Source organism: Platalea leucorodia (assembly GCF_965183815.1).
Source record: "Platalea leucorodia genome assembly, chromosome: 6".
In the NCBI taxonomy this organism is placed as follows: Eukaryota; Metazoa; Chordata; class Aves; order Pelecaniformes; family Threskiornithidae; genus Platalea; species Platalea leucorodia.
Window position 1 is genome coordinate 21,941,164 of NC_138828.1, and position 24,112 is coordinate 21,965,275.

Sequence of the window (24,112 nt, forward strand, 5' to 3'; positions counted from 1 at the left end):
GGTGTCCCGGCTACTTGAAGAGCAGCAAGAGCTTTTGGTCGTGGCTCCTTTGGGGTGGGAGGAATCCCTGGACATTCGCAATTGTTGAGCTGGGCTCCGGGTATATTCAGCTCCGCAGGCAGATAATATTGGGCTTTGGGAGGAACTAGAAAGAGACAGCGCCAGCGTTGGTGGGCCTATGAATGGGGTGTCCTGGCTACTTGAAGAGCAGCAAGAGCTTTTGGTCCTGGCCCCTTTGGGGTGGCAGGAATCCCTGGACGTTCGCAATTGCTGAGCCTGCCTCAGGGTGTCCTCAGCGGCCCACGCAAACAGTGTTCTCTTTTGGGAGGCTCTGGAAAGAGACAGTGCCAGTGTTTTTGGGGCTGTGAATGGGGTGTCCTGGCTACTTGAAGAGCAGCAAGAGCTTTTGGTCCTGGCCCCTTTGCGGTGGGAGGAATCCCTGGACGTTCGCAATTGCTGAGCCTGCCTCCGGGTGTCCTCAGCAGCCCACCCAATAGTGTTCAATTTTGGGAGTCTCTAGAAAGAGACAGCGCCAGCGTTGGTGGGGCTGTGAATGGGGTTGCGTGGCTACTTGAAGAGCAGGAAGAGCTCTTGGTCCTGGCCCCTTTGGGTTGGGAGGAATCCCTGGGCTTTCGCAATTGCTGAGCCTGCCTCCAAGTGTGCTCGGCGGTCCATGCAGATATTATTCGGCTTTGGGAGACACTAGAAAGAGACAGCGCCAGCGTTTGTGTGTCAGTGAATGGGGTGTCCTGGCTACTTGAAGAGCAGCAAGAGCTTTTGGTCCTGGCCCCTTTGCGGTGGGAGGAATCCCTGAGCTTTCGCAGTTCCTGAGCTTGGCTCTGGTTGTCCTCAGCAGCCCACGCAAGCAGTGTTCTCTTTTGGGAGGCTCTAGAAAGAGACAGCACCAGCGTTGGTGGGTCTGTCAATGGCGTTTGCCTCGCTACTTGAAGAGCAGCAAGAGCTTTTGGTCCTGGCGCCTTTGGGGTGGCAGGAATCCCTGGACGTTCGCAATTGCTGAGCCTGCCTCAGGGTGTCCTCAGCGGCCCACGCAAACAGTGTTCTCTTTTGGGAGGCTCTAGAAAGAGACAGTGCCAGCGTTGGTGGGTCTGTGAATGGGGTGTCCGGGCTACTTGAAGAGCAGCAAGAGCTTTTGGTCCTGGCCCCTTTGCGGTGGGAGGAATCCCTGGACGTTCGCAATTGCTGAGCCTGCCTCCGGGTGTCCTTACCATCCAACGCAAAGAGTGTTCAATTTTGGGAGTCTCTAGAAAGAGACAGCGCCAGCGTTGGTGGGTCTGTCAATGGGGTGTCCCGGCTACTTGAAGAGCAGCAAGAGCTTTTGGTCGTGGCTCCTTTGGGGTGGGAGGAATCCCTGGACGTTCGCAATTGCTGAGCTGGGCTCCGGGTATACTCAGCTCCGCAGGCAGAGAATATTGGAGTTTGGGAGGCTCTAGAAAGAGACAGCACCAGCGTTGGTGGGGCTGTGAATGGGGTGTCCTGGCTACTTGAAGAGCAGCAAGAGCTTTTGGTCCTGGCCCCTTTGCGGTGGGAGGAATCCCTGGATGTTCGCAATTGCTGAGCCTGCCGCCGGGTGTCCTCAGCTGCCCACGCAACCAGTGTTCTCTTTTCGGAGGCTCTAGAAAGAGACAGTGCCAGTGTTCGTGGGGCTATGAATGGGGTTTGCCTCGCTACTTGAAGAGCAGCAAGAGCTTTTGGTCGTGGCTCCTTTGGGGTGGGAGGAATCCCTGGACATTCGCAATTGCTGAGCTGGGCTCCGGGTATACTCAGCTCCGCAGGCAGTTAATATTGGAGTTTGGGAGGCTGTAGAAAGAGACAGCACCAGCGTTGGTGGGGTCTGTGAATGGGGTGTCCTGGCTACTTGAAGAGCAGCAAGAGCTTTTGGTCCTGGCTCCTTTGGGGTGGGAGGAATCCCTGGGCTTTCGCAATTGCTGAGGCTGCCTCTGGGTATACTCGGAGGCCCAGGCAGATAGCATTGGAGTTTGGGAGGCTCTGGAAAAAGACAGCGCCAGCGTTGGTGGGCCTATGAATGGGGTTACGTGGCTACTTGATGAGGAGGAGGAGCTTTTGGTCCTGGCGCCTTTGGGGTGGCAGGAATCCCTGGACGTTCGCAATTGCTGAGCCTGCCTCCGGGTGTCCTCAGCAGCCCACGCAAGCAGTGTTCTCTTTTGGGAGGCTCTACAAAGAGACAGCACCAGCGTTGGTGGGGCTGTGAATGGTGTTGCGTGGCTACTTGAAGAGCAGCAAGAGCTTTTGGTCCTGGCCCCTTTGGGGTGGCAGGAATCCCTGGACGTTCGCAATTGCTGAGCCTGCCTCCGGGTGTCCTCAGCAGCCCACGCAAACAGTTTTCTCTTTTGGGAGGCTCTAGAAAGAGACAGCGCCAGCGTTGGTGGGGCTGTGAATGGTGTTGCGTGGCTACTTGAAGAGCAGCAAGAGCTTTTGGTCCTGGCCCCTTTGGGGTGGCAGGAATCCCTGGACGTTCGCAATTGCTGAGCCTGCCTCAGGGTGTCCTCAGCGGCCCACGCAAACAGTGTTCTATTTTGGGAGGCTCTGGAAAGAGACAGTGCCAGTGTTTTTGGGGCTGTGATGGGGTGTCCTGACTACTTAAAGAGCAGCAAGATCTTTTGATCCCGGCCCCTTAGCGGTGGGAGGAACCTCTGGACGTTCACAATTGCTGAGCCTGCCTCCGGGTGTCCTCAGCAGCCCACCCAATAGCGTTCAATTTTGGGAGTCTCTAGAAAGAGACAGCGCCAGCGTTGGTGGGGCTGTGAATGGGGTTGCGTGGCTACTTGAAGAGCAGGAAGAGCTCTTGGTCCTGGCCCCTTTGCGGTGGGAGGAATCCCTGGGCTTTCGCAATTGCTGAGCCTGCCTCCAAGTGTACTCGGCGGTCCATGCAGATATTATTCGGCTTTGGGAGACACTAGAAAGAGACAGCGCCAGCGTTTGTGTGTCAGTGAACGGGGTGTCCTGGCTACTTGAAGAGCAGCAAGAGCTTTTGGTCCTGGCCCCTTTGGGGTGGGAGGAATCCCTGGACGTTCGCAATTGCTGAGCTTGGCTCTGATTGTCCTCAGCGGCCCACGCAAGCAGTGTTCTCTTTTGGGAGGCTCTAGAAAGAGACAGTGCCAGTGTTTTTGGGGCTGTGAATGGGGTGTCCTGGCTACTTGAAGAGCAGCAAGAGCTCTTGGTCCTGGCCCCTTTGGGTTGGGAGGAATCCCTGGGCTTTCGCAATTGCTGAGCCTGCCTCCAAGTGTGCTCGGCGGTCCATGCAGATATTATTCGGCTTTGGGAGACACTAGAAAGAGACAGCGCCAGCGTTTGTGTGTCAGTGAATGGGGTGTCCTGGCTACTTGAAGAGCAGCAAGAGCTTTTGGTCCTGGCCCTTTTGCGGTGGGAGGAATCCCTGGACGTTCGCAATTCCTGAGCTTGGCTCTGGTTGTCCTCAGCAGCCCACGCAAGCAGTGTTCTCTTTTGGGAGGCTCTAGAAAGAGACCGCGCCAGCGTTGGTGGGTCTGTCAATGCGTTTTGCCTCGCTACTTGAAGAGCAGCAAGAGCTTTTGGTCGTGGCCCCTTTGCGGTGGGAGGAATCCCTGGACGTTCACAATTGCTGATCCTGCCTCCGGGTGTCCTTACCATCCCACGCAAAGAATGTTCAATTTTGGGAGTCTCTAGAAAGAGACAGCGCCAGCGTTGCTGGGTCTGTCAATGGGTTCTGCCTCGCTACTTGAAGAGCAGCAAGAGCTTTTGGTCGTGGCCCCTTTGCGGTGGGAGGAATCCCTGGACGTTCGCAGTTGCTGAGCCTGCCTCCAGGTGTCCTCAGCGGCCCAGGGAAACAGTGTTCTCTTTGCGAGGCTCTAGAAAGAGACAGCGCCAGAGTTGGTGGGTCTGTGAATGGGGTGTCCCGGCTACTTGAAGAGCAGCAAGAGCTTTTGGTCGTGGCTCCTTTGGGGTGGGAGGAATCCCTGGACATTCGCAATTGTTGAGCTGGGCTCCGGGTATACTCAGCTCCGCAGGCAGATAATATTGGGCTTTGGGAGGAACTAGAAAGAGACAGCACCAGCGTTGGTGGGTTTGTGAATAGGGTGTCCTGGCTACTTGAAGAGCAGCAAGAGCTTTTGGTCCTGGCCCCTTTGGGGTGGCAGGAATCCCTGGACGTTCGCAATTGCTGAGCCTGCCTCAGGGTGTCCTCAGCGGCCCACGCAAACAGTGTTCTCTTTTGGGAGGCTCTGGAAAGAGACAGTGCCAGCGTTGGTGGGGCTGTGAATGGGGTGTCCTGGCTACTTGAAGAGCAGCAAGAGCTCTTGGTCCTGGCCCCTTTGCGGTGGGAGGAATCCCTGGGCTTTCGCAATTGCTGATCCTGCCTCCGGGTGTCCTTACCATCCCACGCAAAGAATGTTCAATTTTGGGAGTCTCTAGAAAGAGACAGCGCCAGCGTTGCTGGGTCTGTGAATGGGGTGTCCCGGCTACTTGAAGAGCAGCAAGAGCTTTTGGTCGTGGCTCCTTTGGGGTGGGAGGAATCCCTGGACATTCACAATTGCTGAGCTGGGCTCCGGGTGTCCTTACCATCCCACGCAAAGAGTGTTCAATTTTGGGAGTCTCTAGAAAGAGACAGCGCCAGCGTTGGTGGGTCTGTCAATGGGTTTTGCCTCTCTACTTGAAGAGCAGCAAGAGCTTTTGGTCGTGGCCCCTTTGGGGTAGGAGGAATCCCTGGACGTTCGCAGTTGCTGAGCCTGCCTCCAGGTATCCTCAGCAGCCCAGGGAAACAGTGTTCTCTTTGCGAGGCTCTAGAAAGAGACAGCGCCAGAGTTGGTGGGTCTGTGAATGGGGTGTCCCGGCTACTTGAAGAGCAGCAAGAGCTTTTGGTCGTGGCTCCTTTGGGGTGGGAGGAATCCCTGGACATTCGCAATTGCTGAGCTGGGCTCCGGGTATACTCAGCTCCGCAGGCAGTTAATATTGGAGTTTGGGAGGCTGTAGAAAGAGACAGCACCAGCGTTGGTGGGGCTGTGAATGGGGTGTCCTGGCTACTTGAAGAGCAGCAAGAGCTTTTGGTCCTGGCTCCTTTGGGGTGGGAGGAATCCCTGGGCTTTCGCAATTGCTGAGGCTGCCTCTGGGTATACTCGGAGGCCCAGGCAGATAGCATTGGAGTTTGGGAGGCTCTAGAAAGAGACAGTGACATCGTTGGTGGGCCTATGAATGGGGTTACGTGGCTACTTGAAGAGCAGCAAGAGCTTTTGGACCTGGCCCCTTTGGGGTGGCAGGAATCCCTGGACGTTCGCAATTGCTGAGCCTGCCTCCGGGTGTCCTCAGCAGCCCACGCAAACAGTTTTCTCTTTTGGGAGGCTCTAGAAAGAGACAGCGCCAGTGTTGGTGGGTCTGTCAATGGGGTGTCCCGGCTACTTGAAGAGCAGCAAGAGCTTTTGGTCGTGGCTCCTTTGGGGTGGGAGGAATCCCTGGACGTTCGCAATTGCTGAGCTGGGCTCCGGGTATACTCAGCTCCGCAGGCAGAGAATATTGGAGTTTGGGAGGCTCTAGAAAGAGACAGCACCAGCGTTGGTGGGGCTGTGAATGGGGTGTCCTGGCTACTTGAAGAGCAGCAAGAGCTTTTGGTCCTGGCCCCTTTGCGGTGGGAGGAATCCCTGGATGTTCGCAATTGCTGAGCCTGCCGCCGGGTGTCCTCAGCTGCCCACGCAACCAGTGTTCTCTTTTCGGAGGCTCTAGAAAGAGACAGTGCCAGTGTTCGTGGGGCTATGAATGGGGTTTGCCTCGCTACTTGAAGAGCAGCAAGAGCTTTTGGTCGTGGCTCCTTTGGGGTGGGAGGAATCCCTGGACATTCGCAATTGCTGAGCTGGGCTCCGGGTATACTCAGCTCCGCAGGCAGTTAATATTGGAGTTTGGGAGGCTGTAGAAAGAGACAGCACCAGCGTTGGTGGGGTCTGTGAATGGGGTGTCCTGGCTACTTGAAGAGCAGCAAGAGCTTTTGGTCCTGGCTCCTTTGGGGTGGGAGGAATCCCTGGGCTTTCGCAATTGCTGAGGCTGCCTCTGGGTATACTCGGAGGCCCAGGCAGATAGCATTGGAGTTTGGGAGGCTCTGGAAAAAGACAGCGCCAGCGTTGGTGGGCCTATGAATGGGGTTACGTGGCTACTTGATGAGGAGGAGGAGCTTTTGGTCCTGGCGCCTTTGGGGTGGCAGGAATCCCTGGACGTTCGCAATTGCTGAGCCTGCCTCCGGGTGTCCTCAGCAGCCCACGCAAGCAGTGTTCTCTTTTGGGAGGCTCTACAAAGAGACAGCACCAGCGTTGGTGGGGCTGTGAATGGTGTTGCGTGGCTACTTGAAGAGCAGCAAGAGCTTTTGGTCCTGGCCCCTTTGGGGTGGCAGGAATCCCTGGACGTTCGCAATTGCTGAGCCTGCCTCCGGGTGTCCTCAGCAGCCCACGCAAACAGTTTTCTCTTTTGGGAGGCTCTAGAAAGAGACAGCGCCAGCGTTGGTGGGGCTGTGAATGGTGTTGCGTGGCTACTTGAAGAGCAGCAAGAGCTTTTGGTCCTGGCCCCTTTGGGGTGGCAGGAATCCCTGGACGTTCGCAATTGCTGAGCCTGCCTCAGGGTGTCCTCAGCGGCCCACGCAAACAGTGTTCTATTTTGGGAGGCTCTGGAAAGAGACAGTGCCAGTGTTTTTGGGGCTGTGATGGGGTGTCCTGACTACTTAAAGAGCAGCAAGATCTTTTGATCCCGGCCCCTTAGCGGTGGGAGGAACCTCTGGACGTTCACAATTGCTGAGCCTGCCTCCGGGTGTCCTCAGCAGCCCACCCAATAGCGTTCAATTTTGGGAGTCTCTAGAAAGAGACAGCGCCAGCGTTGGTGGGGCTGTGAATGGGGTTGCGTGGCTACTTGAAGAGCAGGAAGAGCTCTTGGTCCTGGCCCCTTTGCGGTGGGAGGAATCCCTGGGCTTTCGCAATTGCTGAGCCTGCCTCCAAGTGTACTCGGCGGTCCATGCAGATATTATTCGGCTTTGGGAGACACTAGAAAGAGACAGCGCCAGCGTTTGTGTGTCAGTGAACGGGGTGTCCTGGCTACTTGAAGAGCAGCAAGAGCTTTTGGTCCTGGCCCCTTTGGGGTGGGAGGAATCCCTGGACGTTCGCAATTGCTGAGCTTGGCTCTGATTGTCCTCAGCGGCCCACGCAAGCAGTGTTCTCTTTTGGGAGGCTCTAGAAAGAGACAGTGCCAGTGTTTTTGGGGCTGTGAATGGGGTGTCCTGGCTACTTGAAGAGCAGCAAGAGCTCTTGGTCCTGGCCCCTTTGGGTTGGGAGGAATCCCTGGGCTTTCGCAATTGCTGAGCCTGCCTCCAAGTGTGCTCGGCGGTCCATGCAGATATTATTCGGCTTTGGGAGACACTAGAAAGAGACAGCGCCAGCGTTTGTGTGTCAGTGAATGGGGTGTCCTGGCTACTTGAAGAGCAGCAAGAGCTTTTGGTCCTGGCCCTTTTGCGGTGGGAGGAATCCCTGGACGTTCGCAATTCCTGAGCTTGGCTCTGGTTGTCCTCAGCAGCCCACGCAAGCAGTGTTCTCTTTTGGGAGGCTCTAGAAAGAGACCGCGCCAGCGTTGGTGGGTCTGTCAATGCGTTTTGCCTCGCTACTTGAAGAGCAGCAAGAGCTTTTGGTCGTGGCCCCTTTGCGGTGGGAGGAATCCCTGGACGTTCACAATTGCTGATCCTGCCTCCGGGTGTCCTTACCATCCCACGCAAAGAATGTTCAATTTTGGGAGTCTCTAGAAAGAGACAGCGCCAGCGTTGCTGGGTCTGTCAATGGGTTCTGCCTCGCTACTTGAAGAGCAGCAAGAGCTTTTGGTCGTGGCCCCTTTGCGGTGGGAGGAATCCCTGGACGTTCGCAGTTGCTGAGCCTGCCTCCAGGTGTCCTCAGCGGCCCAGGGAAACAGTGTTCTCTTTGCGAGGCTCTAGAAAGAGACAGCGCCAGAGTTGGTGGGTCTGTGAATGGGGTGTCCCGGCTACTTGAAGAGCAGCAAGAGCTTTTGGTCGTGGCTCCTTTGGGGTGGGAGGAATCCCTGGACATTCGCAATTGTTGAGCTGGGCTCCGGGTATACTCAGCTCCGCAGGCAGATAATATTGGGCTTTGGGAGGAACTAGAAAGAGACAGCACCAGCGTTGGTGGGTTTGTGAATAGGGTGTCCTGGCTACTTGAAGAGCAGCAAGAGCTTTTGGTCCTGGCGCCTTTGGGGTGGCAGGAATCCCTGGACGTTCGCAATTGCTGAGCCTGCCTCAGGGTGTCCTCAGCGGCCCACGCAAACAGTGTTCTCTTTTGGGAGGCTCTGGAAAGAGACAGTGCCAGCGTTGGTGGGGCTGTGAATGGGGTGTCCTGGCTACTTGAAGAGCAGCAAGAGCTCTTGGTCCTGGCCCCTTTGCGGTGGGAGGAATCCCTGGGCTTTCGCAATTGCTGATCCTGCCTCCGGGTGTCCTTACCATCCCACGCAAAGAATGTTCAATTTTGGGAGTCTCTAGAAAGAGACAGCGCCAGCGTTGCTGGGTCTGTGAATGGGGTGTCCCGGCTACTTGAAGAGCAGCAAGAGCTTTTGGTCGTGGCTCCTTTGGGGTGGGAGGAATCCCTGGACATTCACAATTGCTGAGCTGGGCTCCGGGTGTCCTTACCATCCCACGCAAAGAGTGTTCAATTTTGGGAGTCTCTAGAAAGAGACAGCGCCAGCGTTGGTGGGTCTGTCAATGGGTTTTGCCTCTCTACTTGAAGAGCAGCAAGAGCTTTTGGTCGTGGCCCCTTTGGGGTAGGAGGAATCCCTGGACGTTCGCAGTTGCTGAGCCTGCCTCCAGGTATCCTCAGCAGCCCAGGGAAACAGTGTTCTCTTTGCGAGGCTCTAGAAAGAGACAGCGCCAGAGTTGGTGGGTCTGTGAATGGGGTGTCCCGGCTACTTGAAGAGCAGCAAGAGCTTTTGGTCGTGGCTCCTTTGGGGTGGGAGGAATCCCTGGACATTCGCAATTGCTGAGCTGGGCTCCGGGTATACTCAGCTCCGCAGGCAGTTAATATTGGAGTTTGGGAGGCTGTAGAAAGAGACAGCACCAGCGTTGGTGGGGCTGTGAATGGGGTGTCCTGGCTACTTGAAGAGCAGCAAGAGCTTTTGGTCCTGGCTCCTTTGGGGTGGGAGGAATCCCTGGGCTTTCGCAATTGCTGAGGCTGCCTCTGGGTATACTCGGAGGCCCAGGCAGATAGCATTGGAGTTTGGGAGGCTCTAGAAAGAGACAGTGACATCGTTGGTGGGCCTATGAATGGGGTTACGTGGCTACTTGAAGAGCAGCAAGAGCTTTTGGTCCTGGCGCCTTTGCGGTGGCAGGAATCCCTGGACGTTCGCAATTGCTGAGCCTGCCTCAGGGTGTCCTCAGCAGCCCACGCAAACAGTTTTCTCTTTTGGGAGGCTCTAGAAAGAGACAGCGCCAGTGTTGGTGGGTCTGTCAATGGGGTGTCCTGACTACTTGAAGAGCAGCAAGAGCTTTTAATCCCGGCCCCTTTGCGGTGGGAGGAACCTCTGGATGTTCACAATTGCTGAGCCTGCCTCCGGGTGTCCTCAGCAGCCCACCCAATAGTGTTCAATTTTGGGAGTCTCTAGAAAGAGACAGCGCCAGCGTTGGTGGGGCTGTGAATGGGGTTGCGTGGCTACTTGAAGAGCAGGAAGAGCTCTTGGTCCTGGCCCCTTTGCGGTGGGAGGAATCCCTGGGCTTTCGCAATTGCTGAGCCTGCCTCCAAGTGTGCTCGGCGGTCCATGCAGATATTCTTCGGCTTTGGGAGACACTAGAAAGAGACAGCGCCAGCGTTTGTGTGTGTGAATGGGGTGTCCTGGCTACTTGAAGAGCAGCAAGAGCTTTTGGTCCTGGCCCCTTTGCGGTGGGAGGAATCCCTGGACATTCGCAATTCCTGAGCTTGGCTCTGGTTGTCCTCAGCGGCCCACGCAAGCAGTGTTCTCTTTTGGGAGGCTCTAGAAAGAGACAGCACAGCGTTGGTGGGTCTGTCAATGGGGTTTGCCTCGCTACTTGAAGAGCAGCAAGAGCTTTTGGTCCTGGCCCCTTTGCGGTGGGAGGAATCCCTGGACGTTCGCAATTGCTGATCCTGCCTCCGGGTGTACTCGGCGGCCCAGGCAGATAGCATTGGAGTTTGGGAGGCACTAGAAAGAGACAGCGCCAGCGTTGGTGGGGCTGTGAATGGGGTTGCCTGGCTACTTGAAGAGCAGCAAGAGCTTTTGGTCGTGGCGCCTTTGGGGTGGCAGGAATCCCTGGACGTTCGCAATTGCTGAGCCTGCCTCAGGGTGTCCTCAGCGGCCCACGCAAACAGTGTTCTCTTTTGGGAGGCTCTGGAAAGAGACAGTGCCAGTGTTTTTGGGGCTGTGAATGGGGTGTCCTGGCTACTTGAAGAGCAGCAAGAGCTTTTGGTCGTGGCCCCTTTGCGGTGGGAGGAATCCCTGGACGTTCGCAATTGCTGAGCCTGCCTCCGGGTGTCCTGAGCGGCCCAGGCAAACAGTGTTCTCTTTGCGAGGCTCTAGAAAGAGACAGCGCCAGAGTTGGTGGGTCTGTGAATGGGGTTGCGTGGCCACTTGAAGAGCAGCAAGAGCTTTTGGTCCTGGCCCCTTTGGGGTGGGAGGAATCCCTGGGCTTTCGCAATTGCTGAGGCTGCCTCTGGGTATACTCGGAGGCCCAGGCAGATAGCATTGGAGTTTGGGAGGCTCTGGAAAAAGACAGCGCCAGCGTTGGTGGGCCTATGAATGGGGTTACGTGGCTACTTGAAGAGCAGCAAGAGCTTTTGATCCTGGCGCCTTTGGGGTGGCAGGAATCCCTGGACGTTCGCAATTGCTGAGCCTGCCTCCGGGTGTCCTCAGCTGCCCACCCAATAGTGTTCAATTTTGGGAGGCTCTAGAAAGAGACAGCGCCAGCGTTGGTGGGGCTGTGAATGGGGTTGCGTGGCTACTTGAAGAGCAGCAAGAGCTTTTGGTCGTGGCTCCTTTGGGGTGGGAGGAATCCCTGGGCTTTCGCAATTGCTGAGCTGGGCTCCGGGTATACTCAGCTCCGCAGGCAGATAATATTGGAGTTTGGGAGGCTCTGGAAAGAGACAGCGCCAGCATTGGTGGGGCTGTGAATGGGGTTGCGTGTCTACTTGAAGAGCAGCAAGAGCTTTTGGTCGTGGCTCCTTTGCGGTGGGAGGAATCCCTGGACGTTCACAATTGCTGATCCTGCCTCCGGGTGTCCTTACCATCCCACGCAAAGAATGTTCAATTTTGGGAGTCTCTAGAAAGAGACAGCGCCAGCGTTGCTGGGTCTGTCAATGGGTTCTGCATCGCTACTTGAAGAGCAGCAAGAGCTTTTGATCCTGGCCCCTTTGCGGTGGGAGGAATCCCTGGACATTCGCAATTGCTGAGCTGGGCTCCGGGTATACTCAGCTCCGCAGGCAGATAATATTGGGCTTTGGGAGGAACTAGAAAGACAGCACCAGTGTTGGTGGGGCTGTGAATGGGGTGTCCTGGCTACTTGAAGAGCAGCAAGAGCTTTTGGTCCGGGCTCCTTTGGGGTGGGAGGAATCCCTGGGCTTTCGCAATTGCTGAGGCTGTCTCTGGGTATACTCGGAGGCCCAGGCAGATAGCATTGGAGTTTGGGAGGCTCTAGAAAGAGACAGTGACATCGTTGGTGGGCCTATGAATGGGGTTACGTGGCTACTTGAAGAGCAGCAAGAGCTTTTGGTCGTGGACCCTTTGCGGTGGGAGGAATCCCTGGACGTTCGCAGTTGCTGAGCCTTCCTCCAGGTATCCTCAGCGGCCCAGGGAATCAGTGTTCTCTTTGCGAGGCTCTAGAAAGAGACAGCGCCAGAGTTGGTGGGTCTGTGAATGGGGTGTCCCGGCTACTTGAAGAGCAGCAAGAGCTTTTGGTCGTGGCTCCTTTGGGGTGGGAGGAATCCCTGGACATTCGCAATTGCTGAGCTGGGCTCCGGGTATACTCAGCTCCGCAGGCAGTTAATATTGGAGTTTGGGAGGCTGTAGAAAGAGACAGCACCAGCGTTGGTGGGGCTGTGAATGGGGTGTCCTGGCTACTTGAAGAGCAGCAAGAGCTTTTGGTCCTGGCTCCTTTGGGGTGGGAGGAATCCCTGGGCTTTCGCAATTGCTGAGGCTGCCTCTGGGTATACTCGGAGGCCCAGGCAGATAGTATTGGAGTTTGGGAGGCTCTGGAAAGAGACAGCGCCAGCGTTGGTGGGCCTATGAATGGGGTTACGTGGCTACTTGAAGAGCAGGAAGAGCTTTTGGTCCTGGCGCCTTTGGGGTGGCAGGAATCCCTGGACGTTCGCAATTGCTGAGCCTGCCTCCGGGTGTCCTCAGCAGCCCACGCAAACAGTTTTCTCTTTTGGGAGGCTCTAGAAAGAGACAGCGCCAGCGTTGGTGGGGCTGTGAATGGGGTTGCGTGGCTACTTGAAGAGCAGCAAGAGCTTTTGGTCCTGGCCCCTTTGGGGTGGCAGGAATCCCTGGACGTTCGCAATTGCTGAGCCTGCCTCCGGGGGTCCTCAGCGGCCCACGCAAACAGTGTTCTATTTTGGGAGGCTCTGGAAAGAGCCAGTGCCAGTGTTTTTGGGGCTGTGAATGGGGTGTCCTGGCTACTTGAAGAGCAGCAAGAGCTCTTGGTCCTGGCCCCTTTGGGTTGGGAGGAATCCCTGGGCTTTCGCAATTGCTGAGCCTGCCTCCAAGTGTGCTCGGCGGTCCATGCAGATATTCTTCGGCTTTGGGAGACACTAGAAAGAGACAGCGCCAGCGTTTGTGTGTCAGTGAATGGGGTGTCCTGGATACTTGAAGAGCAGCAAGAGCTTTTGGTCCTGGCCCCTTTGCGGTGGGAGGAATCCCTGGACGTTCGCAATTCCTGAGCCTGCCTCCGGGTGTCCTTACCATCCAACGCAAAGAGTGTTCAATTTTGGGAGTCTCTAGAAAGAGACAGCGCCAGCGTTGGTGGGTCTGTCAATGGGGTGTCCCAGCTACTTGAAGAGCAGCAAGAGCTTTTGGTCGTGGCTCCTTTGGGGTGGGAGGAATCCCTGGACATTCGCAATTGCTGAGCTGGGCTCCGGGTATACTCAGCTCCGCAGGCAGATAATATTGTAGTCTGGGAGGCTGTAGAAAGAGACAGCACCAGCGTTGGTGGGTCTGTGAATGGGGTGTCCTGGCTACTTGAAGAGCAGCAAGAGCTTTTGGTCGTGGACCCTTTGCGGTGGGAGGAATCCCTGGACGTTCGCAGTTGCTGAGCCTGCCTCCAGGTATCCTCAGCGGCCCAGGGAATCAGTGTTCTCTTTGCGAGGCTCTAGAAAGAGACAGCGCCAGAGTTGGTGGGTCTGTGAATGGGGTGTCCCGGCTACTTGAAGAGCAGCAAGAGCTTTTGGTCGTGGCTCCTTTGGGGTGGGAGGAATCCCTGGACATTCGCAATTGCTGAGCTGGGCTCCGGGTATACTCAGCTCCGCAGGCAGTTAATATTGGAGTTTGGGAGGCTGTAGAAAGAGACAGCACCAGCGTTGGTGGGGCTGTGAATGGGGTGTCCTGGCTACTTGAAGAGCAGCAAGAGCTTTTGGTCCTGGCTCCTTTGGGGTGGGAGGAATCCCTGGGCTTTCGCAATTGCTGAGGCTGCCTCTGGGTATACTCGGAGGCCAAGGCAGATAGCATTGGAGTTTGGGAGGCTCTAGAAAGAGACAGTGACATCGTTGGTGGGCCTATGAATGGGGTTACGTGGCTACTTGAAGAGCAGCAAGAGCTTTTGGTCCTGGCCCCTTTGGGGTGGCAGGAATCCCTGGACGTTTGCAATTGCTGAGCCTGCCTCCGGGTGTCCTCAGCAGCCCACGCAAACAGTTTTCTCTTTTGGGAGGCTCTAGAAAGAGACAGCGCCAGTGTTGGTGGGTCTGTCAATGGGGTGTCCTGACTACTTGAAGAGCAGCAAGAGCTTTTGATCCCGGCCCCTTTGCGGTGGGAGGAACCTCTGGATGTTCACAATTGCTGAGCCTGCCTCCGGGTGTCCTCAGCAGCCCACCCAATAGTGTTCAATTTTGGGAGTCTCTAGAAAGAGACAGCGCCAGCGTTGGTGGGGCTGTGAATGGGGTTGCGTGGCTACTTGAAGAGCAGGAAGAGCTCTTTGTCCTGGCCCCTTTGCGGTGGGAGGAATCCCTGGGCTTTCGCAATTGCTGAGCCTGCCTCCAAGTGTGCTCGGCGGTCCATGCAGATATTCTTCGGCTTTGGGAGACACTAGAAAGAGACAGCGCCACCGTTTGTGTGTGTGAATGGGGTGTCCTGGCTACTTGAAGAGCAGCAAGAGCTTTTGGTCCTGGCCCCTTTGCGGTGGGAGGAATCCCTGGACATTCGCAATTCCTGAGCTTGGCTCTGGTTGTCCTCAGCGGCCCACGCAAGCAGTGTTCTCTTTTGGGAGGCTCTAGAAAGAGACAGCACAGCGTTGGTGGGTCTGTCAATGGGGTTTGCCTTGCTACTTGAAGAGCAGCAAGAGCTTTTGGTCCTGGCCCCTTTGCGGTGGGAGGAATCCCTGGACGTTCGCAATTGCTGATCCTGCCTCCGGGTGTACTCGGCGGCCCACGCAGATAGTACTGGGCTTTGGGAGGCACTAGAAAGAGACAGCGCCAGCGTTGGTGGGGCTGTGAATGGGGTTGCCTGGCTACTTGAAGAGCAGCAAGAGCTTTTGGTCGTGGCGCCTTTGGGGTGGCAGGAATCCATGGACGTTCGCAATTGCTGAGCCTGCCTCAGGGTGTCCTCAGCGGCCCACGCAAACAGTGTTCTCTTTTGGGAGGCTCTGGAAAGAGACAGTGCCAGTGTTTTTTGGGCTGTGAATGGGGTGTCCTGGCTACTTGAAGAGCAGCAAGAGCTTTTGGTCCTGGCCCCTTTGGGGTAGGAGGAATCCCTGGACGTTCGCAGTTGCTGAGCCTGCCTCCAGGTATCCTCAGCGGCCCAGGGAATCAGTGTTCTCTTTGCGAGGCTCTAGAAAGAGACAGCGCCAGAGTTGGTGGGTCTGTGAATGGGGTGTCCCGGCTACTTGAAGAGCAGCAAGAGCTTTTGGTCCTGGCTCCTTTGGGGTGGGAGGAATCCCTGGGCTTTCGCAATTGCTGAGCTGGGCTCCGGGTATACTCAGCTCCGCAGGCAGATAATATTGGAGTTTGGGAGGCTCTGGAAAGAGACAGCGCCAGCATTGGTGGGGCTGTGAATGGGGTTGCGTGTCTACTTGAAGAGCAGCAAGAGCTTTTGGTCGTGGCTCCTTTGCGGTGGGAGGAATCCCTGGACGTTCACAATTGCTGATCCTGCCTCCGGGTGTCCTTACCATCCCACGCAAAGAATGTTCAATTTTGGGAGTCTCTAGAAAGAGACAGCGCCAGCGTTGCTGGGTCTGTCAATGGGTTTTGCATCGCTACTTGAAAAGCAGCAAGAGCTTTTGGTCGTGGCCCCTTTGGGGTGGGAGAAATCCCTGGACGTTCGCAGTTGCTGAGCCTGCCTCCAGGTGTCCTGAGCGGCCCAGGCAAACAGTTTTCTCTTTTGGGAGGCTCTAGAAAGAGACAGCGCCAGCGTTGGTGGGTCTGTGAATGGGGTGTCCCGGCTACTTGAAGAGCAACAAGAGCTTTTCGTCGTGGCTCCTTTGGGGTGGGAGGAATCCCTGGACATTCGCAATTGCTGAGCTGGGATCCGGGTATACTCAGCTCCGCAGGAAGATAATATTGGGCTTTGGGAGGAACTAGAAAGACAGCACCAGCGTTGGTGGGGCTGTGAATGGGGTGTCCCGGCTACTTGAAGAGCAGCAAGAGCTTTTGGTCGTGGCTCCTTTGGGGTGGGAGGAATCCCTGGACATTCGCAATTGCTGAGCTGGGCTCCGGGTATACTCAGCTCCGCAGGCAGTTAATATTGGAGTTTGGGAGGCTGTAGAAAGAGACAGCACCAGCGTTGGTGGGGCTGTGAATGGGGTGTCCTGGCTACTTGAAGAGCAGCAAGAGCTTTTGGTCCTGGCTCCTTTGGGGTGGGAGGAATCCCTGGGCTTTCACAATTGCTGAGGCTGCCTCTGGGTATACTCGGAGGCCCAGGCAGATAGCATTGGAGTTTGGGAGGCTCTGGAAAGAGACAGCGCCAGCGTTGGTGGGCCTATGAATGGGGTTACGTGGCTACTTGAAGAGCAGCAAGAGCTTTTGGTCCTGGCGCCTTTGGGGTGGCAGGAATCCCTGGACGTTCGCAATTGCTGAGCCTGCCTCCGGGTGTCCTCAGCAGCCCACGCAAACAGTTTTCTCTTTTGGGAGGCTCTAGAAAGAGACAGCGCCAGCGTTGGTGGGGCTGTGAATGGGGTTGCCCGGCTACTTGAAGAGCAGCAAGAGCTTTTGGTCCTGGCCCCTTTGGGGTGGCAGGAATCCCTGGACGTTCGCAATTGCTGAGCCTGCCTCCGGGTGTCCTCAGCGGCCCACGCAAACAGTGTTCTATTTTGGGAGGCTCTGGAAAGAGACAGTGCCAGTGTTTTTGGGGCTGTGATGGGGTGTCCTGACTACTTAAAGAGCAGCAAGAGCTTTTGATCCCGGCCCCTTAGCGGTGGGAGGAACCTCTGGACGTTCACAATTGCTGAGCCTGCCTCCGGGTGTCCTCAGCAGCCCACCCAATAGCATTCAATTTTGGGAGTCTCTAGAAAGAGACAGCGCCAGCGTTGGTGGGGCTGTGAATGGGGTTGCGTGGCTACTTGAAGAGCAGGAAGAGCTCTTGGTCCTGGCCCCTTTGGGTTGGGAGGAATCCCTGGGCTTTCGCAATTGCTGAGCCTGCCTCCGGGTGTACTCGGCGGTCCATGCAGATATTATTCGGCTTTGGGAGACACTAGAAAGAGACAGCGCCAGCGTTTGTGTGTCAGTGAATGGGGTGTCCTGGCTACTTGAAGAGCAGCAAGAGCTTTTGGTCCTGGCGCCTTTGGGGTGGCAGGAATCCCTGGACGTTCGCAATTCCTGAGCTTGGCTCTGGTTGTCCTCAGCGGCCCACGCAAGCAGTGTTCTCTTTTGGGAGGCTCTAGAAAGAGACAGCACAGCGTTGGTGGGTCTGTCAATGGGGTTTGCCTCGCTACTTGAAGAGCAGCAAGAGCTTTTGGTCGTGGCCCCTTTGCGGTGGGAGGAATCCCTGGACGTTCGCAATTGCTGATCCTGCCTCCGGGTGTACTCGGCGGCCCACGCAGATAGTACTGGGCTTTGGGAGGCACTAGAAAGAGACAGCGCCAGCGTTGGTGGGGCTGTGAATGGGGTTGCCTGGCTACTTGAAGAGCAGCAAGAGCTTTTGGTCGTGGCGCCTTTGGGGTGGCAGGAATCCCTGGACGTTCGCAATTGCTGAGCCTGCCTCAGGGTGTCCTCAGCGGCCCACGCAAACAGTGTTCTCTTTTGGGAGGCTCTGGAAAGAGACAGTGCCAGTGTTTTTGGGGCTGTGAATGGGGTGTCCTGGCTACTTGAAGAGCAGCAAGAGCTTTTGGTCCTGGCCCCTTTGCGGTGGGAGGAATCCCTGGACGTTCGCAATTGCTGAGCCTGCCTCCGGGTGTCCTGAGCGGCCCAGGCAAACAGTGTTCTCTTTGCGAGGCTCTAGAAAGAGACAGCGCCAGAGTTGGTGGGTCTGTGAATGGGGTTGCGTGGCTACTTGAAGAGCAGCAAGAGCTTTTGGTCCTGGCCCCTTTGGGGTGGGAGGAATCCCTGGGCTTTCGCAATTGCTGAGGCTGCCTCTGGGTATACTCGGAGGCCCAGGCAGATAGTATTGGAGTTTGGGAGGCTCTAGAAAGAGACAGTGACATCGTTGGTGGCCCTATGAATGGGGTTACGTGGCTACTTGAAGAGCAGCAAGAGCTTTTGATCCTGGCGCCTTTGGGGTGGCAGGAATCCCTGGACGTTCGCAATTGCTGAGCCTGCCTCCGGGTGTCCTCAGCTGCCCACCCAATAGTGTTCAATTTTGGGAGGCTCTAGAAAGAGACAGCGCCAGAGTTGGGGGGTCTGTGAATGGGGTGTCCCGGCTACTTGAAGAGCAGCAAGAGCTTTTGGTCCTGGCTCCTTTGGGGTGGGAGGAATCCCTGGGCTTTCGCAATTGCTGAGCTGGGCTCCGGGTATACTCAGCTCCGCAGGCAGATAATATTGGAGTTTGGGAGGCTCTGGAAAGAGACAGCGCCAGCATTGGTGGGGCTGTGAATGGGGTTGCGTGTCTACTTGAAGAGCAGCAAGAGCTTTTGGTCGTAGCTCCTTTGCAGTGGGAGGAATCCCTGGACGTTCACAATTGCTGATCCTGCCTCCGGGTGTCCTTACCATCCCACGCAAAGAATGTTCAATTTTGGGAGTCTCTAGAAAGAGACAGCGCCAGCGTTGCTGGGTCTGTCAATGGGTTTTGCATCGCTACTTGAAAAGCAGCAAGAGCTTTTGGTCGTGGCCCCTTTGGGGTGGGAGGAATCCCTGGACGTTCGCAGTTGCTGAGCCTGCCTCCAGGTGTCCTGAGCGGCCCAGGCAAACAGTTTTCTCTTTTGGGAGGCTCTAGAAATAGACAGCGCCAGCGTTGGTGGGTCTGTGAATGGGGTGTCCCGGCTACTTGAAGAGCAACAAGAGCTTTTGGTCGTGGCTCCTTTGGGGTGGGAGGAATCCCTGGACATTCGCAATTGCTGAGCTGGGCTCCGGGTATACTCAGCTCCGCAGGAAGATAATATTGGGCTTTGGGAGGAACTAGAAAGACAGCACCAGCGTTGGTGGGGCTGTGAATGGGGTGTCCTGGCTACTTGAAGAGCAGCAAGAGCTTTTGGTCCTGGCTCCTTTGGGGTGGGAGGAATCCCTGGGTTTTCGCAATTGCTGAGGCTGCCTCTAGGTATACTCGGAGGCCCAGGCAGATAGCATTGGAGTTTGGGAGGCTCTAGAAAGAGACAGTGACATCGTTGGTGGGCCTATGAATGGGGTTACGTGGCTACTTGAAGAGCAGCAAGAGCTTTTGGTCGTGGCTCCTTTGGGGTGGGAGGAATCCCTGGACATTCGCAATTGCTGAGCTGGGCTCCGGGTATACTCAGCTCCGCAGGCAGATAATATTGGAGTTTGGGAGGCTGTAGAAAGAGACAGCACCAGCGTTGGTGGGTCTGTGAATGGGGTGTCCTGGCTACTTGAAGAGCAGCAAGAGCTTTTGGTCGTGGACCCTTTGCGGTGGGAGGAATCCCTGGACGTTCGCAGTTGCTGAGCCTGCCTCCAGGTATCCTCAGCGGCCCAGGGAATCAGTGTTCTCTTTGCGAGGCTCTAGAAAGAGACAGCGCCAGAGTTGGTGGGTCTGTGAATGGGGTGTCCCGGCTACTTGAAGAGCAGCAAGAGCTTTTGGTCGTGGCTCCTTTGGGGTGGGAGGAATCCCTGGACATTCGCAATTGCTGAGCTGGGCTCCGGGTATACTCAGCTCCGCAGGCAGTTAATATTGGAGTTTGGGAGGCTGTAGAAAGAGACAGCACCAGCGTTGGTGGGGCTGTGAATGGGGTGTCCTGGCTACTTGAAGAGCAGCAAGAGCTTTTGGTCCTGGCTCCTTTGGGGTGGGAGGAATCCCTGGGCTTTCACAATTGCTGAGGCTGCCTCTGGGTATACTCGGAGGCCCAGGCAGATAGCATTGGAGTTTGGGAGGCTCTGGAAAGAGACAGCGCCAGCGTTGGTGGGCCTATGAATGGGGTTACGTGGCTACTTGAAGAGCAGGAAGAGCTTTTGGTCCTGGCGCCTTTGGGGTGGCAGGAATCCCTGGACGTTCGCAATTGCTGAGCCTGCCTCCGGGTGTCCTCAGCAGCCCACGCAAACAGTTTTCTCTTTTGGGAGGCTCTGGAAAGAGACAGTGCCAGTGTTTTTGGGGCTGTGATGGGGTGTCCTGACTACTTAAAGAGCAGCAAGAGCTTTTGATCCCGGCCCCTTAGCGGTGGGAGGAACCTCTGGACGTTCACAATTGCTGAGCCTGCCTCCGGGTGTCCTCAGCAGCCCACCCAATAGCGTTCAATTTTGGGAGTCTCTAGAAAGAGACAGCGCCAGCGTTGGTGGGGCTGTGAATGGGGTTGCGTGGCTACTTGAAGAGCAGGAAGAGCTCTTGGTCCTGGCCCCTTTGGGTTGGGAGGAATCCCTGGGCTTTCGCAATTGCTGAGCCTGCCTCCGGGTGTACTCGGCGGTCCATGCAGATATTATTCGGCTTTGGGAGACACTAGAAAGAGACAGCGCCAGCGTTTGTGTGTCAGTGAATGGGGTGTCCTGGCTACTTGAAGAGCAGCAAGAGCTTTTGGTCCTGGCTCCTTTGCGGTGGGAGGAATCCCTGGACGTTCGCAATTGCTGAGCTTGGCTCTGGTTGTCCTCAGCGGCCCACGCAAGCAGTGTTCTCTTTTGGGAGGCTCTAGAAAGAGACAGCACAGCGTTGGTGGGTCTGTCAATGGGGTTTGCCTCGCTACTTGAAGAGCAGCAAGAGCTTTTGGTCGTGGCCCCTTTGCGGTGGGAGGAATCCCTGGACGTTCGCAATTGCTGATCCTGCCTCCGGGTGTACTCGGCGGCCCACGCAGATAGTACTGGGCTTTGGGAGGCACTAGAAAGAGACAGCGCCAGCGTTGGTGGGGCTGTGAATGGGGTTGCCTGGCTACTTGAAGAGCAGCAAGAGCTTTTGGTCGTGGCGCCTTTGGGGTGGCAGGAATCCCTGGACGTTCGCAATTGCTGAGCCTGCCTCAGGGTGTCCTCAGCGGCCCACGCAAACAGTGTTCTCTTTTGGGAGGCTCTGGAAAGAGACAGTGCCAGTGTTTTTGGGGCTGTGAATGGGGTGTCCTGGCTACTTGAAGAGCAGCAAGAGCTTTTGGTCCTGGCCCCTTTGCGGTGGGAGGAATCCCTGGACGTTCGCAATTGCTGAGCCTGCCTCCGGGTGTCCTGAGCGGCCCAGGCAAACAGTGTTCTCTTTGCGAGGCTCTAGAAAGAGACAGCGCCAGAGTTGGTGGGTCTGTGAATGGGGTTGCGTGGCTACTTGAAGAGCAGCAAGAGCTTTTGGTCCTGGCCCCTTTGGGGTGGGAGGAATCCCTGGGCTTTCGCAATTGCTGAGGCTGCCTCTGGGTATACTCGGAGGCCCAGGCAGATAGTATTGGAGTTTGGGAGGCTCTAGAAAGAGACAGTGACATCGTTGGTGGCCCTATGAATGGGGTTACGTGGCTACTTGAAGAGCAGCAAGAGCTTTTGATCCTGGCGCCTTTGGGGTGGCAGGAATCCCTGGACGTTCGCAATTGCTGAGCCTGCCTCCGGGTGTCCTCAGCTGCCCACCCAATAGTGTTCAATTTCGGGAGGCTCTAGAAAGAGACAGCGCCAGAGTTGGGGGGTCTGTGAATGGGGTGTCCCGGCTACTTGAAGAGCAGCAAGAGCTTTTGGTCGTGGCTCCTTTGGGGTGGGAGGAATCCCTGGACATTCGCAATTGCTGAGCTGGGCTCCGGGTATACTCAGCTCCGCAGGCAGTTAATATTGGAGTTTGGGAGGCTGTAGAAAGAGACAGCACCAGCGTTGGTGGGGCTGTGAATGGGGTGTCCTGGCTACTTGAAGAGCAGCAAGAGCTTTTGGTCCTGGCTCCTTTGGGGTGGGAGGAATCCCTGGGCTTTCACAATTGCTGAGGCTGCCTCTGGGTATACTCGGAGGCCCAGGCAGATAGCATTGGAGTTTGGGAGGCTCTGGAAAGAGACAGCGCCAGCGTTGGTGGGCCTATGAATGGGGTTACGTGGCTACTTGAAGAGCAGGAAGAGCTTTTGGTCCTGGCGCCTTTGGGGTGGCAGGAATCCCTGGACGTTCGCAATTGCTGAGCCTGCCTCCGGGTGTCCTCAGCAGCCCACGCAAACAGTTTTCTCTTTTGGGAGGCTCTGGAAAGAGACAGTGCCAGTGTTTTTGGGGCTGTGATGGGGTGTCCTGACTACTTAAAGAGCAGCAAGAGCTTTTGATCCCGGCCCCTTAGCGGTGGGAGGAACCTCTGGACGTTCACAATTGCTGAGCCTGCCTCCGGGTGTCCTCAGCAGCCCACCCAATAGCGTTCAATTTTGGGAGTCTCTAGAAAGAGACAGCGCCAGCGTTGGTGGGGCTGTGAATGGGGTTGCGTGGCTACTTGAAGAGCAGGAAGAGCTCTTGGTCCTGGCCCCTTTGGGTTGGGAGGAATCCCTGGGCTTTCGCAATTGCTGAGCCTGCCTCCGGGTGTACTCGGCGGTCCATGCAGATATTATTCGGCTTTGGGAGACACTAGAAAGAGACAGCGCCAGCGTTTGTGTGTCAGTGAATGGGGTGTCCTGGCTACTTGAAGAGCAGCAAGAGCTTTTGGTCCTGGCTCCTTTGCGGTGGGAGGAATCCCTGGACGTTCGCAATTGCTGAGCTTGGCTCTGGTTGTCCTCAGCGGCCCACGCAAGCAGTGTTCTCTTTTGGGAGGCTCTAGAAAGAGACAGCACAGCGTTGGTGGGTCTGTCAATGGGGTTTGCCTCGCTACTTGAAGAGCAGCAAGAGCTTTTGGTCGTGGCCCCTTTGCGGTGGGAGGAATCCCTGGACGTTCGCAATTGCTGATCCTGCCTCCGGGTGTACTCGGCGGCCCACGCAGATAGTACTGGGCTTTGGGAGGCACTAGAAAGAGACAGCGCCAGCGTTGGTGGGGCTGTGAATGGGGTTGCCTGGCTACTTGAAGAGCAGCAAGAGCTTTTGGTCGTGGCGCCTTTGGGGTGGCAGGAATCCCTGGACGTTCGCAATTGCTGAGCCTGCCTCAGGGTGTCCTCAGCGGCCCACGCAAACAGTGTTCTCTTTTGGGAGGCTCTGGAAAGAGACAGTGCCAGTGTTTTTGGGGCTGTGAATGGGGTGTCCTGGCTACTTGAAGAGCAGCAAGAGCTTTTGGTCCTGGCCCCTTTGCGGTGGGAGGAATCCCTGGACGTTCGCAATTGCTGAGCCTGCCTCCGGGTGTCCTGAGCGGCCCAGGCAAACAGTGTTCTCTTTGCGAGGCTCTAGAAAGAGACAGCGCCAGAGTTGGTGGGTCTGTGAATGGGGTTGCGTGGCTACTTGAAGAGCAGCAAGAGCTTTTGGTCCTGGCCCCTTTGGGGTGGGAGGAATCCCTGGGCTTTCGCAATTGCTGAGGCTGCCTCTGGGTATACTCGGAGGCCCAGGCAGATAGTATTGGAGTTTGGGAGGCTCTAGAAAGAGACAGTGACATCGTTGGTGGCCCTATGAATGGGGTTACGTGGCTACTTGAAGAGCAGCAAGAGCTTTTGATCCTGGCGCCTTTGGGGTGGCAGGAATCCCTGGACGTTCGCAATTGCTGAGCCTGCCTCCGGGTGTCCTCAGCTGCCCACCCAATAGTGTTCAATTTCGGGAGGCTCTAGAAAGAGACAGCGCCAGAGTTGGGGGGTCTGTGAATGGGGTGTCCCGGCTACTTGAAGAGCAGCAAGAGCTTTTGGTCGTGGCTCCTTTGGGGTGGGAGGAATCCCTGGGCTTTCGCAATTGCTGAGCTGGGCTCCGGGTATACTCAGCTCCGCAGGCAGATAATATTGGAGTTTGGGAGGCTCTGGAAAGAGACAGCGCCAGCATTGGTGGGGCTGTGAATGGGGTTGCGTGTCTACTTGAAGAGCAGCAAGAGCTTTTGGTCGTGGCTCCTTTGCGGTGGGAGGAATCCCTGGACGTTCACAATTGCTGATCCTGCCTCCGGGTGTCCTTACCATCCCACGCAAAGAATGTTCAATTTTGGGAGTCTCTAGAAAGAGACAGCGCCAGCGTTGCTGGGTCTGTCAATGGGTTTTGCATCGCTACTTGAAAAGCAGCAAGAGCTTTTGGTCGTGGCCCCTTTGGGGTGGGAGGAATCCCTGGACGTTCGCAGTTGCTGAGCCTGCCTCCAGGTGTCCTGAGCGGCCCAGGCAAACAGTTTTCTCTTTTGGGAGGCTCTAGAAATAGACAGCGCCAGCGTTGGTGGGTCTGTGAATGGGGTGCCCGGCTACTTGAAGAGCAGCAAGAGCTTTTGGTCGTGGCTCCTTTGCGGTGGGAGGAATCCCTGGACATTCGCAATTGCTGAGCTGGGCTCCGGGTATACTCAGCTCCGCAGGAAGATAATATTGGGCTTTGGGAGG